We start from the raw sequence: 17,130 nt of genomic DNA on the forward strand, positions 1-17,130 counted from the left end.
GAATGTGGGAGGAAACCCACGCAAACAGGGGAGAACCTACAAACTCAATGCAGATAGTGTCCTGGCCGAGTGTACTATTCACTGAGCCACTGTGCTATCTACCAATCTACCAATTTATCTATCTATCTATCTATCTATCTATCTATCTATCTATCTCTCTCTCTCTCTCTATCTATCTATCTATCCAAATATGTATATATATATATATATATATATATATATATATATATATATATATATATTTTTTTTTTTTTTTTTTTTCTAAAGCTGATAGCAATTACAGACATATGTATATTCATGTAGGATATAACATTTTTAGTAAAGAATGAACTTTTTGATTACTTAAGGGAAAACTTTTATAATCCCTTGCAATCAAAATAGGAAATATTCTCCATAAAAGAGGAAATCTGATTTTGGTTACAAGAAATAAAAAAAAAAAAAAAAAAAAAAAAAAAAGAGCTGGGGAAAAAAAAGCAATATCTAGTCATGAAACGGACTAGTCATGGTTGGGTTTGATGTATTCCAGTGACGCGTTTTAAGAACCTGGCAAAGGACTCTCTTTGATGTCCACCTTTGTGTTCCTGGTAATAGTGTCCGCACCTGGCAGATCCAAAAGAACAGAAACGCATCTGCCATGGAGAATTGAAATAACACGTTAAGACAGACTAGGCCGTAATAAAGATCCAATATAGAATATGGAATTTACAGATCTGCGCAGAATGGAAACTCACTAATGTGGAAGTAGAAGCATTTTATGTTTTCCTCTCCTTTCACTTACTTCAAACGAAACCTCAGCTTCAACTAGGGGTTTCTTTTCATCTTCTGCACACAAGAAACCGAAAACATATGCAGACTTCAACTTCAATTGTAAATTGGTCTTCCAGGTAAATGACTGCACGTGGTGATAACTGTCCCGTCTGCCTTTGTTCTTATCGTTTTCAAAGTACAACATAAAACACTGTATATAGAGGGAAGCAGAGGTGAGGGAGGGAAGCTGGGTGAATGAAGAATTATGGTCAGGTTATTGATGTATGTTCTGGATGGGAACAGAGGTATGGTCATTCTCAGCATCTCCTATCAAACAAGTATTCTGATACCGCTGATAACACCTAGGACTGTGCACTGTATTTTAATCACATAAAGTGTACTTCACAGATACTTTCCACAAATCTTTCTATTATTTGTGCATATTGTAGCTATTATCTGCACACAAAAATTGCTACAAAGAAATCTAAATATTTCACACTGGGCATATGATAGAGAAATATGCAAGCAGAGTTTACCTCCAAACGCCAATTGAACTTTCAGTTTTAATTAGCTAAATACATTCCAGGTGCTTTAAGCCAAAAAATATGCAAAGACTTACAGTTACCAGGAAAAAAAAAACTAAAAAAATCAGCTCATCCTCTGCCTGTAGCTGCAGACCCTAGTTCTTTTTGGGGAAGCAGGAATTAGTTTGTAGATGTCTGAAATGTCAAAAAAAGAGTTTTCAGTGGAAAATGTGAATGTGGTGATTACAGAACTTTTAGTGTGACGCTGGAGGGAACATATCATTCACCTGCATAAAGATCCCTGCTTCCCCAGAAAGTGCAAGGATTCTTCTCTGCAGCTGTTAGTATGGGACTGGCTTTTCTATTCAAGCTGTGGCTGCTTTAAAACTAAAACTAACAAACCTTTTGTTTAAATGCAACATAGAAATTGTTTATGTGATTTCAATTGAGGGTTTCAATAGATTTTCATGAGACACACATAACATTTATTTAGTAAGGTGTCATAGGTTTCAGGGATTCGGCATCCAAGGGTTTTGGGAGATAGTGTCAGCTGGTGCCAAATGACTCTCACCAGATTGCAGGGATCTGGCATACCTTATCTTCATAATTGCAGATGTTCTTGTACAACAATATGACTTCCAGTAGATGTAAAAAGTGAACTGAATACAGGTCAGCAACACTGAGAGGCTGCAGTCAATACGTAAAAAAGTATTGGTCAGAGAGGCTGCCAAGAAAAGTAGATCCTAAATATAACAGAGACTATTGGTTGTTTTTTTTTTTTTTTTACCTATGGTATTTTCTGCTTACCTATTTCATTATCATATTCTCAGGAAGGCTTGGGAAACGTTTACCATAAAGCTAACCTGACAGTAATTTTTACATTTAGGAAGCTAAGACTTACTTTAATATAAATCACTACTACTACCATATCTTCTATGTAATAGGGAAAAACAAAGTCAATGTTCAGCCTGTGTGACAACCATGGCTCCTTTCTTTTGAAATTGTATTTTTTTGAACAAATATATGAAGAGACATAAACAAAGAAACAAAAAAATATCACAAACAATATACATACAGAGGCATATGGGTTCTTACAGGGTGCTAAGTAACAACAACCTAAAAAAATATAACTATATAAGATAGCCAGGGAGCAAAAGAATGACATAAGTGCCAGGGTATAACTTATACAAGTTATATGTATACAAGGTATACAAGATCCCTGAGGGTGTGGCTATCTTTAGAAACCTTTAATGAAAGAGTACCAGGAAATCCAAAGTTGGTTGTGAGGTACCAAAAGGGAAGAGGACGATAAAGGTGGGGCAGGGGATTATAGGTGACCAGGAATCATTTGTGTGGTACAAGGTTATTGCCCTAGAACATGTGAGTAATAAGTATCCAAGTCCTCCAACCATGGCTTCTTTAATACATAATCTAAGCAAATTACTGTAGTCAAAAGTGGGCAGGAAATGTCTTATTTATCATATTACAGGCAAATATATTGGATCATAAGCTAAAAAAAGAAAACTAATACAGGCATCACACAGAAAAACTGATAAACAACAAAATATTACATTTTTAGGGGTATAGATATCTTTTAACTAGCTGAGATTATCAAGGGCTTGACTTCCTTAAATATAAGCTTTATTATTATATTATAAGATGTGGATAAGATATGGATAGCCTCAGCCATTAAAGTAGATGGGGCTTAACCCCCAGGTTAAAATAAAACCTGCTTTTGATAGATGCAGAAAGGAGGCTTGTTTGGCTAAAAAGACACTGTGAGGCTGATTTATTAAAGCTTTTTAAGACTGGAGAAGATCTGTCATGGGAGAACCTGGGTGATCAATCCAGTAAAACATATTTCATTCTGTATTAGAAAAAAATGTGCATTGGAGAAGTTTAATTAGAAATTTCTCTTAGCAGTGTACTTCTTTATTACCATTGCCTGTGGCATTTGAAAATATATTATTGAGCTTTCTACACTTTTTTTGCCTATTTATATCTCTTCGTGGCTGAATGTAGCAAAGTCCTAATCCTTTGGCACGTATCCAGTTTTGCTCACTTAGCTGCTTGTTGGGAGAAAGCCTCTTGTTTACACTGCTCAATAGCTGACCCTGAAATGTACATACAACTGAATGGCTCATCCTCCCTGTTGTGCTCAAGCAAGGTCAAACCAATCAGAAAAAGTCTGAAAGAAATCAGTTTATGCTGTGCTCCCTCTTTATGTTCCATAACTCCAGTGCCATGGGTGCACCCTCCTTTATTTATAAATATTATGTTCCATGGCTTAAATGTAAAATAAAATAGGATGCACAACATCAATTTAAAAATAGATAAACTTTAAACTAAAATAAAATTGAGTTTCTATTTAAAATGGGACTCCTTTTATCGTGATACAAGAAATGGAATGAGCACAGAAATATATTTCCTCATGAACCTGTAATACCAGAAAGTCTCTGAGCTGTCAAGGAAATGAGCACTGGTGTGAGGTCGGGGATAAATGCTTAGACTCACAATTATCTTTTTTTTCCCTTAACACTGTGACATTCATCATAATTTTGCTGTTGTTGTAATCCCAAAATGATTCCCAGAGTCTTATTTTTATTAATTTTCAAACAATGCAGAGACATCAAAGAGTTTCAAATGTAAACATCAAAGGCATGTCCAAAATCAGAGATTTCAGGCTAAGACAGTTTGGGTTCATTTAATATCCTCTGCTTTCCAGGGGATTAAATTACAACATATAAAATTCTTGGAATCTGAAGTACTGTATATGAAGTATTTATTGCCTGTTATTCTAAGACCAAAATGGCTGTGACAGCAAAGTCCACAACTTTCCAATTTTAAGATCATTTGTGGGGTTATTTGGGATATTAAGAGTAGGATTTTAATGGAACAACTGGATGTAAATTTAAAGCAAAGTGAAACTACAAAGAAACAGAACATCCCATATTGAAGGACCATTTCAAGCAGTACAAAAATGTAACATGATGTCAAAGGCCAAAAATAGACTTTATGGCTGTATAGCTAATATCCAAATGCTCGAACAGACACTGATAAGCAAATATAGTCATATTAAAAGACATATTGTGAGTGTTTGTTGTCCTTTAGGTAATTTTGGGGAGATGTTTAACATACTACTATGTGTGCCATTCTATACTATTATGTTGAATATGAAGATATGTTGTTTAAACTGCCCATGGGGCTCACAGTGCCCTAGCCAAATCTTACCCTTACTTAAAGTAGATGTGGTCTCAGAACAATCTCATATAATGTTTAACATGGTAACTTACTCTTAAAGTTAACTTTTTAAATATGCAACTTTCATGAACATAACTCCTAGTGATTTTACCTCCAGGGTTCCCTAGGGATTCTTCAGAATTTCTAGGGGGGTTCCTTAAATAATGAGCAATTTGTGACTCTCAGGTCAGTTTAGGTGGCGTTAATGATCTTTTTTGGTATCTGTAATGGTAACATTCTTCCCATTGACCAGCCATCTAAGTGACATTTTTTCAAGTTACTGTACTGTGAGCTGTAGATATAGTAATTATATCAGGGATTCTTTAAAGAAATGTTAAAAAGGTTAAGAAAGGCTGATCTACATATTATAGGATGACAAAATGCTGTACCTGTCCTCTGATTGCTCTCTTGCCTTGTCAATCAGTTATATTTGCATCCAGTTAAGACCATTAAAAGCTGTTTAATGTGGATGAATGTTCTGCAGTTCTCATTGCCAGGAAACCTGTCATGGGTTGAAATATGCAGTTGGCACTGGAGAACATGTATATGGGCAGGAAGTGGCTATGAAGGGGCTGCCAAATTAATACAGAAATGCAAAAACAGATGATAAAAGTTCTAAAAGAAACAATGCCAGTTGTTTATGATGCACAGGGCTTTACCAAACCACATGTCATCTAGTTATGATTTACTTCTATCCACATAAAATGAGAAGGCTTTGCCCAAAAAGCCAATCTATAGCTCTGGTGCTCGGGGATATCGTGCCGGCATGCTGTGGAGGTTGTTCATGATCCCCAGAGAACCAAATAAACTGACCATGCACTGTTTGGGGTTTTGCTTAGGGTTTACCGCTATTTTAAGAATCGTTAAGAGGAGATTGCACATATGGACTGCATATCATTAGGTTGTCTATTTCCTAGGAGAACGAATAATATGATATTGTTTAGTTTTACCTAACTTTCCTATAAATTTATAGTTAATGTTGTTCGACAGAGATGGTTTAAAACTTGCAGGGTATGTAGGGAGGTATTTCTTGCATCTGTAATCCCACTTACACCAAATATTTCCATGTAGAAAAACATAAACAGTACAATATAAATTGCAAACTCATTTTTAACTACATTATAAAAAGAAGGTGATAATGGCATTGTATAATGAAACAGAGCTGTTATGTACAAAGGATGAGTTTTCCTTTACTTCAAATTGAAAAGTGAATATCGCTATCTGCACTCCGATGGACAATGTGCTTATGGTGTTTCATTTAGCTCTGTCAGCCTAATGGAGCAGAAACAAGTTTGTGATTAGAGAAGTCATCAGAATAATTTGACAGGTCATGCAATTTTTTTTCGACTTTTTCTTTATGGAGTCTTTCACTCCTGAAAAGCTGAATGATCACTGGATGGTTTGAGCATCCTGTAGATCAGCACAGTTGACATTAAATATGAAGGGCATGCAAAAATATTAACTAGGGAAGAAAGTATGGTGATTAAAAGGGATGCAACTAGTAGAAGTAGCTATATTTAAGTTGAACAGTTTTTCTTCCATTTATTGGCCCTGGTTTATTTAAATTCTCCAAGGATGGAGAGAATACACTTTCAACAATTGACAGTTGGGTAATCCAGCAAACCTGGATAGGATTGCCTAAAAGTAATTTGCTATTTGTTAGCAAATGTTTTTCAATCCTGGACCAGATCTATTCCAGGTTTGCTGGATCACCCAGATTCACTGATGAAAGTGTACTCTCCCCAGCCTTGGAGACTGAGAATAAATCAAGGCCATTGCATAAATCCTCCCATTGACTACACAGAGATTTGACTGTGCACATAGTTCTTGTAAAAGTCAACATTTGTGAAGGTAAACTGTTTGTATAATCCTTCAGCATCCTTTCATAATCCTCCACCATATCCAGGAGCTGTACAGAGACACAATTAGTACCTCACTGACACTAAAACAACAAAAACAGGTTCGCAAAAAAAAACCTTTAGAAAAAAATTAACCAAATAAAATTAGGTATAATTAAATAGGATCATAGTATCAAAAAAATAGAATACAAGATTCAAAATGAATGGAAAAGCAGGTAAAGGCATGGGGCCTGATATATTAAAGCTCTCCATGACTGGAAAAACAAAGACTATCATGGGAGTACCTTTGTGATCCAGCAAACCTTAAATGGATCTGGTCCAGGATTGAAAACATTTGCTAACTACTAGCAAATGATATTTAGGTTAAGAAATCTTTTCCAGGTTTGTTAGATCACCCAGGTTCACCCATGATACTCTGATATCTTCACCAGTCTCAGAGAGCTTTAATAAGTCAGGCCCAATGAGCCTGATGTATTACAGCTCCCCAAGGCTGGAAAGGATACACTTTCATTAGTGAAAGCTGGGTGATCTAGCAAACTTGGAATGGATCTGGCCCAGGATTTAAAACATTTGCTAGCAATGAGGAAATTTATTCCAGGTTTTCTGGATCAGCCAGCTTTGCTGATCAAAGTGTATCCTCTTCAACTTGGAGAGCGTAAATAAATCAGGGCCATTACGTGGTGAGGTTACTGTCCACTTTTGATGTCACTGCTCACATAAAGCATAGATCCAGCTTGGGCAAAGAATCAAAAATGACTTTAAGAATAATTATTTTAAAACAAAAAGCAGCTTGTGCAGTGTCTTCTGAGGACAGGACACTGATAAACTACTACTACTTCTTGGGGTTAAATGACATCCAACCTTAGTAAACCTACTTTTAGGTTTACTAAAGTCAAGTACTTTGTATTCACCTCCAACTCTGTATTTAACCTTCTCCATAGGAAGAATGCAAGGATAACCAGTCAACGTTAGACTGGACTAAAGACACCTGGAAAAAAGTTTATTTTTTTCTTATAAAAAGAGAGCAGGGTGCTCCAGGGAAAGGAGGACAAAAATAGGGAATGTTTGTGCATATGTATGTGTTTTGGGGGTGGGGGATGATCCTGAACCTGGAGGCTTTAACTAAGTACTATTACTTTTTAATATGTCATACTTGTCATGGAGCACAAACTTTCTGATTTATTGGTTGAAGTGTTATTATTCACAATAATACATCTTGCAATTATTTATTTTTTTAGGTGATTTATTTATTTGTTTAGTTTAATTGCATATATACATATTTATATATATATATATATATATATATATATATATATATATATATATTTTTTTTTTTTTTTTTTTTTTTTTTTCTCTCTCTTAACATGACCATAAACATTAAAAATAAAACTTTTCAAAGCCACATTTTTTATGTGCTATTGAAGTGAATGGAGTAGAGCAAGCACAGGGTTTGACTAAACCCATATGTCTACACACTGACTAATCTTACTTTTGTCTGCAGGATGATAATGCAGCTGCATGGAGATTTCCCATGACTTTCTTTTTTCAAGATTTACATTCTTCTCACCTTTGGCATTTAAGTAACAAAACTTGTTTCTTAGCATTAGGATTCTGGAACTGAGAACTATTGGCAGGATATCATACACATAAACACACAGTTTATAAATAACTTAGAAAGTTTATATCTGGGATATACACAGAAATAGTTTGCCTTAAACACCAATCTTGGTTATTGTAAATATCGCAAGAACACTTCTCATATAACATTAAATTTAAGGTCTTCATGATTCAATGGGAAATTATAGTATTTGTTTAAAAATAGACTATTGGATTATATGACTCACAAAAGAGTCACAAATTCCTTTTTCAGTTTAATGGCATTGTTTGTTTGGTACACTACCTATTCCCCATGGATTTTATATGTGGGATTAGGTCATGCTGAATTACATATGCTTTGCTCTGTTTGATGGTCTGCGGTATATAATAGTGTTTTGTTTTTAACATGACATCTCCAAATCCCTATTGTGGGAGAAGTGAAAGAAAGCATGAATAGCATTGCTATTAATCATATGAAAATTATAATGGCAGTGCATATTCCTTTGTTTTATACATATTAATAAATTTATTTGAGACTCTCTGGAGACAATAGCTATTTTATTTTCCTCAGTACACATACCACTGCAATTAACATTATTTTACATACAGTCATCCATTTTCGTATAAACTTGCACAAAGATTAAGGAACTGCAGTGGCCCAGAGGAGCGGTAGATTCCTTACTGCACATAAGCAACCAGTCACAGACTTCCTAGTAATATACAGTCACCAAAGAGCTGCAAAGGTTGTCTAGTGATCATGGATGAAGGTAAAACCCCCAAGGAGTCACACATTATTCAGGCATCTTATTGCCTATGAAGAATTAGCTTCTTGGTTTACCAAAATGTGCTATAGTGCCTTATAAATCTTTTTGACAGCATGAAAAAAATTCTAGTGGGAGCTAAGGAGCTTAAAAATAATACAAAGCAAATATAAAGAATAATATGGGTGAATGAACATGTGTTAAAGAATCACTAAACCTGAAACAAAACATTTATATTAGGTACATTGTATGAAATAGACATTTAAAATACTCACAACTTAATGGGAGCTATTTGTAAATGTTTTCACGTAGGAACCACCTAAAGTTCACACACAATGCACACATGTAAATTGGAAGAATCTGGAAATTGTTTAAATTATGTGTGAAAATTGACTAAAATTAGGACATCTATTAAGACTTCTCTATCTAAATATATTGATTCAAGTGTCATTGAACATGGCATGGTTGTTGATGCCAAACAGGCTTGTTTGAGTATTGAAACTGATGAACTTCTGGGATTTTCAAGTACAATTATGTCTAGGGTTTACAGAAAATGATCCAAAAAAGAGAAAACAGCTTGCTGGGGGAAAATGTTTTGTTGATTCCAGAGGGCAGAGGAGATTGGCCAGACTGGTTTGAGCTGATAGAAAGGCAACAGTAACTTAAGTACTCATTACAACTGAAATATGCAGAAGAGAATCTCTGAATAAACAACATGTCTAACCTTCAAGCAGATGGTCTACAGCAACAAGAGACCACACAGAGTGTCACTCCTGTCAGCTAGGGACAGGCAACATTTTTCACGGGCTATCCAAAATTGGACTCATTGGAAGATTGGAAAAATATTGCCTGGTCTGATCGGGCCCAAGGAGAGGGAAGTGCAGCCGGTACATCGCTCTGGGGCCTATGAAGCTCAAGGGAGCCCATGAAGCCCAACGGATCCCATAACTTTTATTATAATTTGAACATCATTTAACTCATTTAATTTTTATTGTATTTTTTAAAATTTTGCAAGTCTGTTTAGTTTTTAAAATAAAAAGGCACGTGGGTTACAGGGTACTTGACAGCGGTCAACAGTTAATGATGTAGGAGACATTCATGAAGGCCGTCCTGGGAGATAAGTCATGTGGTCTACAAGGGAATTCCCTGCTCGGGGGGAAGTGATGAGGAGAAGGGGTTCCGGGTGCAGTGAGAAAAAAGTAATCAGCCGGCAAACAAATACGTCACATAGTCGCCGCATTCTGAGACACCGTGAATTCAGGAAAGCAGGCTAAGTATTCAGTATTGAGTCTGATCTAGCAAAACAGATTAATTTTGATTATGTACTTAAGAGTTTCGCCATAAAAAAGGCCAGGAAAGCACATTTGTTTGGCAGACAATAAATGCTATTGTAAACGTCTTTTACCAATTTCAAATATATTACTTTAATATTACATTTATACCTATACATACTTATCTAAATATATCAATGTAATCTACGATTGTTGGAAATAAATAATAATATACACACATACATATGTGTAGAATTTTGTATAAGGTCTGGGTCTGATGAGTGTTGATTTCCACTGGGACATTTGTATGGTGACATCAGTACCATTGAAACATGGATCCATCTTGCCAATGGTTCAGGCTGGTGGTGGTCATGTAATAGTGTGAATTTTTTTCTTGGCAGGCTTTGGCCCCCTTAGTACTAACAGCATAATTTAAATGCCACAGCCTATCTTAGTATTGCTGCTGACCATCCCTTTATAACCACAGAGTAGCCATCTTCTGATAGCTACTTCCAGCAGGATAGCATGCCAAGTTACAAAAGTAAAATCATCTCAAATTTGTTTCTTGAATACAATAATTAATTAACTGCACTCACATTGCATCCACAGTCATCAGATCCCAATTCAATAGAGCACCTTTGGGATGAGTAAGAACAGAAGATTTGAATCATGCATGTACAGCCCACAAATCTGCAGCAAGTGCATGATGCTATCATGTCAATGTGGACCACAATTCCTGAGGAATGTTTTCAGTACCTTGAATCTCTTTCACAAAGAATTATGGCAAATCTGAAGGCAAGAGGGGTCCAACCTAAAGTGGCCACTATATGTATATATCTTATATTTTGCATACAGAAAGCAAGATAAGCGACCCTGATCTATGGTAGCTGTCAAATGAGAGCAGTTTTTTTTACCAACAGGATTGCTAGATCAGGAGTCAAATTCATATAAACTAGTTTGTAATTTATTAGTGGTCTGTAAGGCTGCACACCTCTATTTTGGACCAATAGTGGACTGCAGCAGGCTGCAGGATGAGTGCCAGATAAGATAAATTGAATTGCTTAATTACATGGGCGCCTTAGTTCTTGGATCATGGAGCAGCCTGGCAACTTTGAAATGTGCTGGGCATACTTACACATGCAGATGTAGTTCCATTTTCATGATACCAGAGGTACAACAAAAGAAAATGCCAGAAAATATAATTAAATTAAAGTGGTCAAAATTGACATTGTGGGCGGTATATGTATGTTAGCATACAATGGAAATAAATATTTATTATTTCTGACCAACTTGTTACCAGTTATTGCTAAGTTTATTCTGGATAAAATTCCTTTTTGCATCCAAACATTTTCAAGACAAAGAAGTCTGTTAGCGAGAAAGACAGTGATGAAATATCTCTTCTGTGGTTACAATACAGACAGTAATTCAAACCAGAAACTTTTGCAGCTGTGTGTTTAAAACTGGAGCAGAAACATATCCAGTGCACTTTTTGTACACTTTGCTTATTAATGATCTATAATTAGACACAGGGGTGGCTTCTTTTAGCAAGATGTTCACAGATCTCCTGCTTGGTAGCGTTTGAAATAAAAGGATACAGATGTTAGAATTTAGTTTGAGAACACACTAGAGGTCTACAGCTGCCATTGTGCTGTCATGGGACTTTGGTTCCACTTTAAGAAGGAATTGGAGGTCTCCAAGTTTTATATGTTCCAAGATGAAGCTACCATAGATTGAAATTAAGGGCCACACTTTATTTGGACTTTGATGAAGCAAAGTGGTTGCCAAATGTATTTGAAAATAAATACAACTAAAACCTCTGTTTATAATGCAAATCGTTAAAACAGTGTATTTTTAGATTAGTTAGCTGGCTGGTAATTTTGCTAGAATATCTATGTATTGTGTTTGTTTTGTAAATAATTTTATCCATGTGAAACTTGCTTTATTAGGCTTGTTTTAAATTATATAAAACATTAAGTTACCATTTTTGTTGTGCTTACTATGGTGCAAGGACACACTAATAGTATTCAGCTGTCCGTGTGTGGGCTTTGGTTTTGTCCTTGCACCATAAAGGAGGAATGGGTGGTTTCCAGGTATACCTGTTGCAACTCATTTATTGCTTTATATAGTCCACTTTTAGCTCTGGAAACACTGGGCCTGATTCACTAAATGAGTTTAGGCTGTTTGATTAGCACAATGGGGCTGATTTATTAAAGCTCTCCAAGTCTGGAGAGGATACACTTTCATCAGTCAAGCTGGTTGATCCAGCAAACCTGGAATGGATTTCTTCAAAGCCATTTGCTAGCCAATGTTTTGAATCCTGGACCAGGTTTATTCTAGGTTTGCTGGATCACCCAGCTTCATTGATGAAAGTGTATCCTCTCCAGACTTGGAGAGCTTTATTAAATAAGGCCCAGTGAATTTCCATATTGTAAAGGGATATATGAACTTAACTTAGTGAATGAGATCAAGCTCTGCTGACACTAGCATTCAAATCACAGGCAAGCAAAAATTATGTCTTTTTACATTTCTTGCACATGATTGAAAATCTTTTGCATAGTTTCACTGCATTTACCAAGTTAAGCAAAATATCTCTTGCTAATCGAAGCACCATTAGTAAATAATATTGTGTATATTTTACTGCATTTCGCATATAGGGTTACGTTTAGAGAGGTCAGGTTGTAGAAGCAGATTTCAAGGCATTTATTATCAATACTGCAAAGAGTGAGATCTGTGGTTATCAAAACCTTATCAAGCCTATCCTACTGTATGTGTCTGACTGGGGATACCTGAAATTTATTAACCTTTACATCCTTTAGAATTGCTAGAACCAATGCAGTTGGTAAGGATATAGTCCCATTTTTTTATGTAAATGTATAAATACTAAACAATCTGTCCAAGTGCAACTTTCAATGTAGAAGAACATTAACGTGCACCTAATAAGTACCTACTTGACAAGTAGGGAAGCCTCTGTCATTCTCGCGGAAATTTCCTCGAACTTCCGATGGTTCCGCGAAATTTCGGCGAACTGATTTCCCGAAAACATCGGAAGATCGAGGAAATTATAACAGGAGGATTCACAGGATTCCCTGGGAACTCTCCTGTTTGCGATCCCAGGGGCACTAGAGGTTAATTGCCCTCTAGTGCCGGGGATCGCAGTGGATTCTCAGAGCTGCAATCATTCTTGCAGCCCTGGGAATCCTGCTTGTGATCCCCCGCACTAGAGGTTAAATAGGGACAAGTATCCCCATTCAAAACCTCCAGTGCTCCCTGATTGGGAGCCAATCAGACAGCACTAGAGGTTTTGAATGGGGAGACTTGCAACCCATTTACCCTCTAGTGCCGGGTATCGCACACTGAGCCGCGCATTCATTGATCAGCGCAGCCCGCAATCTTTTTTTTTTTTTTTTTAATTTGAGCTTAATCGGCAAATTTACACCAGCTGTTCTCGCTTACAATTTCGGTAAGTGAGAACGTCCGAATTCACCGCAAGATCGAGTTTTAAAAACTTGCTCGCTCATACCTATTGACCAGTAAACAACCTTTTCAAGAATCAAACAGTTATTGTCGATTAAAGGTGGCTAAAGATGTAGTGACCCTCAAATAAAATTAGTGGGAGCTAAAATTGATCCACATTTATTTATTTGAAATTGTTTTTTTGTTAAAGTTTTCAGAAGAAAAATACAAATACATTTCAGTGAAACCATAGGAAAATAAACAAAACAGTAGAATGGATTTACAACAGTAAGAAGTATTTGGACTTGGCTCACAGGGCCTGGGTACTTATATATTCTTTATAGTCCATCCAGTAACATTTGCAAAAAGTGTCATCCTATGCTGCAAAGGTAAAAGACCTTAGTATAAGTTATGGGAAACTCATAAGAGCGTCCAGGAGTATCATGTACCAAAAATGGCCCTAGCCATGGTAAAATACCATTGTCTGTTGCACCAAGTGTACCACCAACATGTTGAATATAGAACAAAGACAAGGAAACAAAAGAGACAAGAAGAGAAAGGCGACAGGAAACTGTGCCCGGGGCCAGTCAAAAAGTTTTTGCAGCAAAAAAGTCATCCCAATCTTTTCAAAAATTATGAAATTCGGCAACTTTTATCCTGTAAATTGGCTGTCATGTATCCCAGAAGACACATCTACATATTTATTTCATTTAATAGCACATCCTATCATATACTTGCCAACTCTAACAACAGTATAGCAATATAACATTGGGACTACATCAATATACCTGGTGCTGGTGAGGTATATCCCACAAGGTACATACCAACTTTTTATTTCCATGAATTTACCTTCCTGGATTTAGGGTGAAAGTCATGGTTTGCCATTCATGCACATTTGTAAAGTGGATCAAATAATAACACTCAGTCTTTTGGCATTGGTGCTCAAATGGACTGCTGATGACCAAGATTTCATTAGAGAGGATTTTTCCCCCATCTGAAAAGCCTTATTGCAATTACAGTTTTCTTTTGGACCACTGAGAATGTCGCTTTCACTTTAAAGCTCCCAGGAACAAACATTGATCATCTTGGGCAAAAATCTAGAGTGTGTACAGGTGTCCCCTGATGTTGTGCTGGAAGCTTAGCAATGTGATGTGTTAGATCACCATTGGCTGATTCCCTACAAATTCTATAGTTGTCCCCAGGGGTCACCTTCCACTCCCCCTTTCACGGAACAGGCAGAGAGCCAAAAAGAATATCTGTACATAAATAATTATTGAATTGTCACCGGAAATGATTAACTATTATTAACTGATAGTGTGTACTTAGACAAATTATAAATAAGATTGTAGATGTCTATGATTAATGTATTAAGTATCTTTAATATTCATTCATGTATACACTATTCATTTTTTTCACCAGTTCTTTCACTGTATGTGCATAATCTGTCACATTGTAAAAAAAATCTTTCTAGGGTGCCATTTTTTGTTCCGAAAGATAAACTTTTTTATATACTATCATTCAAATTGTTTGGATTTTTTGTTTGATTCATGCCTTTTCTTTATTTTTTACATCCTTCTGGCCACTCTCCGCAGCTGTAACAACACTTGTGGCATTACCAGTAATTTGCAACTTATCAAACATGATTGAGCCTTGTTCTTTTGTATAAACGAAAGATCTCTGGTTAGCATTCACAGAATTTTGGAAATACAGTAAAGGAAACCGAGAGTCTATTTGCATGCCAGACAATGAAACATAACACACAGTGTATACATGTCTTTGACATTGTAATTACTCGCTGTTGTTTAGATTCCATTTATGGTCACTGGCTTTGGCTTTGCTGAAATCAGCTGTATCAACATTTAATCAAAGCCTTATAGATTTTCACTGTATATTTTCATAATGTCAAAATGAAAATGCCTCGGCTCAGAAATACATTATTGTGATGAAAAGGTTTGCTTGATATGTTGCAAAAATAATTAAGGTTTGTGCGCTAATGCCGTTATACATGGTGAACATTGGAAAAAATCATATTCAGTATTTTTACAAAAATTATGCCTTGGGCATTTAAATCGCACATGCTCCTTAATTAAGTGGTTGCAGATAATGTTCTTTGATTGACATATGTCATTTATTATTGGACATAATATCTATATGCAGAAAAAATAAATTAAACAAACACTTTACTGCTAATTTATTTGAAAGAAAAATATTCACATACAAAGTTCAATATATATGAAGAGCTGAAAGAGTTATTCACATTACATAAATAAACAAAAAAACCTGATTATTACAGATAAACAATGGGCAGACATAAAAGAAATAAATGAACAAAGACCTTTATTCATTTATATTTGTTTTTTTGTAATACAAGCAGTGTACGGATCTGTCTGTGACTTGTTACAACCTTTAGCTGCGCCTAAACAGCAGAGCTTGGTGAAGGAAGTACCAAAAGGTTCATCAAAGTTCTGATATCACCATAACCATGCCACCAACAATCAGCTTTGGGTTTTCGTTATACGATTCTCCTTTTTTTCTTCTATGGATGCATTGTATGCAGCACATGTCACATTTACCTTCAAATTTATCACAAAATACAAAACATTCTCCCTCTAATTGGTTCCACTTTCTAGTGATGTTCCACAGCAGTCTTTCTCAACCTTTTTAATATGGGGGTACCCTTGAAATAACTTTCTACTACTAACCCCTACTAATATTACTATATCCACATTTTACTGTACATTAGCATAGTGGTCAATGGGAGGAATGCTTCTTACATTTCATGAACAGTAGAAAGAAAGTCGCTCTTACAGATTGCCATAAAGATCATTGGGGATCACTTAAACTGACCCAAAGAGCACAAAATGCTAATTGCTTAGGGAAACCCTAGCAAATTCTGGGGGAACCCCAGGGTTTCACAGAACTCTGGTTGAGAAATCTGATCTACAGACTGGAATTAGGCCACAAAACTGCACATGTGCAGGATTTCAAAATGAGTGTTTGCTAGCAAGGAGCAGCAAGATGGATGAGCATCATTTTTAGCAATACTTTATGCAACAGATTATTATTATTATACAGTATTTATATAGCACCATCATATTACGCAGCACTGTACAAAGTCCATAGTTGTGTCACTAACTGTCCCTCAAAGGAGCTCACAATCTAACGTCCCTACTATAGTCACATGTTATATATTAATGTGGTCTAGGGTCAATTTTTTGTGATGTGGGAGGAAACACACGCAGACACAGGGAGAACCTGCAAACTCCATGCAGATAGTGTCCTGGCTGGGAATTGAACCTAGGACCTAGCACTGCAAAGGCTGGAGTGCTAACCCCTGAGCCACCGTAACAATCATTTGTTAAATATTTTGATCCCTGGTCCTGTTAATAAATGTTTAAATGCTATAGAGGGTACAAAAGGCTGAATCAAAAAAGATAATGAAGAAATATTTAAAAATCACTGGAAAAAGTATTTTAATTTTTTGGGTGGAAAAATCTATTTTTTATTAGATTAGATAGCAGAAAATTAAATTAGCTTCATCTAAGTTGCTGAAATATTTATTGGTTTAATTTTAGTTTTAAAAAAATAGCTTGAAACGAATGTAAAATTGCCATTTGCATTCACATCTTTTTAAAAACGTCCTTATATGCATATATATGTTTTAATTGTCCATGTGTGG

Source organism: Pyxicephalus adspersus, chromosome 5, assembly GCF_032062135.1.
Source record: "Pyxicephalus adspersus chromosome 5, UCB_Pads_2.0, whole genome shotgun sequence".
Classification (NCBI taxonomy): Eukaryota; Metazoa; Chordata; class Amphibia; order Anura; family Pyxicephalidae; genus Pyxicephalus; species Pyxicephalus adspersus.